The sequence below is a fragment of the Aegilops tauschii genome, chromosome 3 (genome assembly GCF_002575655.3).
Source record: "Aegilops tauschii subsp. strangulata cultivar AL8/78 chromosome 3, Aet v6.0, whole genome shotgun sequence".
NCBI classification, from domain to species: domain Eukaryota; kingdom Viridiplantae; phylum Streptophyta; class Magnoliopsida; order Poales; family Poaceae; genus Aegilops; species Aegilops tauschii.
Window position 1 is genome coordinate 495,140,053 of NC_053037.3, and position 4,250 is coordinate 495,144,302.

A 4,250-nucleotide genomic window follows, 5' to 3' on the forward strand; every position below is an offset into this window, starting at 1 on the left:
TTTGGTTCACTCTGAACATTTTAGTTTTAATATTTGAAAACTTCTATTGTTTGATTGATTTTGGATTTGAATTAGAATCGGTTTCGACCTAACGCGAGATTAGCAACAATAATCAAAGTGACGTGCCATCATTAGCAGAGAATTACTGTAGCTTAAATATCCGGGCGTCACAGATAAGAATCAGCCCGGTCCAGTTCAGTGTTTTACATGGGCCGAGCCCAACAATTCAGCCTATTTATTGTTTTTTCAGGTGAATTTTTGGTCGGCTACATGGGCCAAGCCCAATGTTGCATCCTTTTTATTTCCAGGGTTGTGATCCTTTTTTGGTTTCTTTTTTGGGCCGCATCTATTTCTCAATTGGGGCTCGGCCTTTTTACAGTCCATTTCCTTAGTTTTTAGGGTTTTTTTTCCTGTGAATATTATTTGGAAAATGGCCTTTTATATGCCAAATAGTATTAGGTCCCACTTGTCTGGTTCTAATTAAAGACAGCCAATGTTTCAATTTCCACACAATTATTTCAGTCACAACAGCAAACAAATGAGAATTATCAAACCACATGCCAATTTTGGCTAATAGCACAATCTTTACATAATTCATTTCACCATTACATGTGATACTATCAGAACATATAACTCCTACTACAAATACACCCCAGACTTCTTCACTTTTCTGGACTATCAGAACACGCCACTTCAAACTTGAAATTTCCTAGGCCTGGAGCTCCTGTAAAAGGGTGAACACAAAGTCATTAGAGTAGCATTTTCATTCCTGGAGTAGATATTCAAACCTCCAGGTTTAGTGTATAGACTATCTGGAAAATATATATTTAACAAAATTTCACAGAAATGCAGATTTATGGATCGAATGTATGATAAAGCAGCAGAAATGCAGATATATGTCTATGAAACAATAGGTCAACTAGAGATTCATGTCTACAATTTGCTAGAGAAGAAAATAACAAGTCAGGATATAGAACATGGTTTCAATTTGTTCTTTGCATATTACATCAGTAGTTCTGTTGCAGGGTTCTATTACATCATGATCTACATGCACATGAGAGAGATGGACTTGGCGCACATGAGATGAGGGTGGAAGTAGGAGGAGCAGGGCATACCTAAGGTGTCCAGGTCCTGCAGCTCATCGGAGATGTTGCAGGCTTGCCGGCATCGACAGCCACCGCAGCAGTAAGCTGGGTGACATACAAACTGAAGTTGCGTTCATTCAGTTGCAAAACAACAAAGTTTGCTAGTTCCTGTCCATCAACAATCACACAAGCATCACTTGTATAGCAACAGGAGCAAAATTTATATGAGTTAGAAGGAGCAGAGTTCGACTAGTACAGCCAGCAGAGCTCAACTAGTACATCGCAGTACACATGAACCATCTATTCCATGAAACAAGAGTAAAATCTTGCTATAACCAGTAGATTATCCCCTAACAGAAGCTAATTAGGCACCAATACACAAGGCACAGCAAGCACATACTAAATGAGCCACGGCCATAATACATGAGTACTAAATAGATCTTGTATAACAGGTTTTTCAGTCATGAATTTTCAGAAGCAGAACTGGCATCTTTGTTGAAAGTGTTTATCATCACAGCCGGCTGCCACAATAAGCTAGCAAGACATTTACACCATAATATGAAGCAAACAGAGCAATCCCAATGTACACAAAAATTGTACTGATTCCATTAAAACAATACTAGGTACGACTGGAGATGCATAAAGAACAACTAGGTACGACTCACCCTATATGCATGCATGCATCAGCATCCATACTTGCAGTGCATTTAGTAAAGAACAAATTACTGTATTTCCCAAAGTGTATAATAGCTTTGTGAAAAAGAGGATTGTATCAGTCATACACTTCTCCCTGGATCAATGTATGCATGCAATTCATCCAGGCCGAGCATGATGTTAATTCCTACTCATGTTGCTAGCACATATACATACATACACACCAAGAACGAATTCACAGGCACATAAATGAATATCCCTGGATAGCATGGTAATGAACTAATCACAGGCAATTTGACAGGACTAGTACTAGTGATAACAACCCAACGACATCCTAACAGCCGCAGCAACACGCACACTTCAACCGCCTGAATACTGGTGAATAGCAAAGTCTATCCATACTTGACACACGAGCAAATCAATGTCAAGTTCATCTCAGATGTGTTGTTCATGACAGCGGTAGCAGTTAACAAGATTACTGAGTTTTAATTTGTGGAAGAAAGGAAACAAGCAATAGAATGCCTATCTCGTTCACCACTAGAGTAACAGCAGTAGCAAATTCAGTCAAGCATGTGAGTAAGTAAAAGATGTAGATCAGCAGGGAATCAAACTAGTTCAAAGAAATTTGTAACCAAATGTACAGTAACAATCATCTAGTATTAATCAATGGTTCTGTTTTGATCCAAACTAGATGAATTCAAGGATAATCTATTATGTGATAGTAGAGGAGTGAGTGCTATTGTACAGTTAGAAAAATGCTACACACAGAGTGGTACATATATACATTCAGTAATAGGTGTAGAACAATAAACAGAGCAAGCAGGCGAGGTTGGTTGGTGAGTCAGACTGGCCCTGCAATCCGACGAACATGACGACATTGGGCTTGCCCTTTTTGGGGGTGAAGACCGGCGTCCCTGGCTCCAGCATGTTGCAGAGCTCCGTGAAGACGACCTGCAGCAAGAAAAACACAAGGGCATCAGCCTCCAACCAACCAGTCCCCCCTGGCACGCGCGTCCCTCGATCGAATAGCGCAGGAAATGAATTGAGGGAGGTGGAGCAGGCAGGACCTGCTATATGATGCGCCGCTTGTTGGTGCCGGCGGCGAGGGTCTCGAGGTTGATGATCTTCTGGACGTCGAACTGCAGGAGCGTGCGGGAGATCTCGTTGAGGCACTCCCCGAGCACCTTCTCGTCGATCACCGTGGCGTTGCTCATCTGCGCGAGCGCGCGGGAGATGCTCCCGCCTAGCTGCGCGAGCACCATCTTGGCTGGGCCCCCGGGGGGTCGGGCCTCGTCGGCGGCAGGGTGGGGTTCCGGCGGTGGTCAGGGGCGGCGCGCGGCATGATCTGGGAGCGGGGGTAGGGAAGGGGATGCGGATGGGAGGAGAACCGGCCGTGGGAGATGGGGAAGATTTTGGTTGGGGTGGGGATTGGGGAACGCGGTGGGGATTGGGGACGGCATCTGCGCGACGCGATGGGCGTAGCTGCGGGACGCGTCGAGGAAGGAGGTGGTGGCGGGACGCGCTGTTGCAGGACGGGGAGGAGGTGGCGGCGGCGAGGAGATGAGGGAGGGGGTGGATCTGGCCGCCGCCATGGCCATGGCCATGCTGTGCGGCTAGGTTGGTGGGCGGAGCACAGTCGCTGCCGCCGCGCCGAAATTGGTGGGAACGCCACCCTCGAAACCCTAGCCGTGGGAAGGGGTTGGGGATGAGCTACCGGGGCCGCGAGAGGCGGATCTGGCCGGAGGGGAGGGAAGAGCGGAGGCAGGGGAGCTCGGATCTGGGATGCACGCCGGCGAGGCCCGCCGGAACACGCCGGAACAAGAGGCGTAGGTGGCGGCGGCAAGGGTTTCGGGCGAGGGATTGTGAGGGAGCGAGGGGCAGAGAAACAAAGGAGGCAGAGAAAGAAAGGAGGCGGGGGGTGGATGGAAAACGTCCACGAGTAGAGCTGAGGTGGGCTCGGGGTTGGTGTTGGATCTGCGAGCATCCGACGGTGTTCCATGCATGATCCGCGTGAGACGTCCACGGACCAATCAGAATGCAGTACCACATTATGACCATTTAAATTGGTCGTAGTTGACTAAAAATAGCGTGTTAAAATCATATCAGCTATTCTATGACCTTAGAAAATTCAAAAAGAAAATGAAAAACCTTGTCATTGTGTCACCAAATGTGAATAAGTTTTCAGGAAAAGTAACAAACATGAAATAAGATAAATATCTTTAAAAATATGTCATGAGAAATGAGTTTTTTGGCCAAAAAAACATTTTCCATTTTTTGAGTGTCCGAAATGAGCTTTTTTGTGAAGGACCTACCAAATATCTGTTGCAAAATTGTACCAAATCAATTTTCTAAAATACTAGGACATATTTAATGCACAATTGACCAAATGGTTGGGTGTGAGAAGTTTTGATCCACCTCTCGTGAAAAAGACAAATTTCCGCCGATTTAGTTGGAAGCGGGTCAAATTTGAACTGCAGCTGCCTCATAGTTTGCTATTTATTTTTTCCAAAA

The 4,250-nt window shown here is 45.4% G+C and overlaps 1 long non-coding RNA gene and 1 other non-coding gene across 2 annotated transcripts; both read right to left on the reverse strand.

Moving 5' to 3' along the window:
• Window positions 1–516: 516 nt before the first annotated feature.
• Window positions 517–3,636, reverse strand: LOC109778584 (uncharacterized). The gene is made up of 4 exons (XR_012205431.1): window positions 2,807–3,636; window positions 2,591–2,690; window positions 1,116–1,253; window positions 517–724 (listed from the first exon to the last, which is right to left on the reverse strand). It is a non-coding gene; the product is annotated as an uncharacterized lncRNA (long non-coding RNA).
• On the reverse strand, window positions 1,518–1,608 carry LOC120962181 (small nucleolar RNA Z223). The gene has a single exon (XR_005753029.1). It is a non-coding gene; the product is annotated as a small nucleolar RNA Z223 (small nucleolar RNA).
• Window positions 3,637–4,250: the final 614 nt, after the last annotated feature.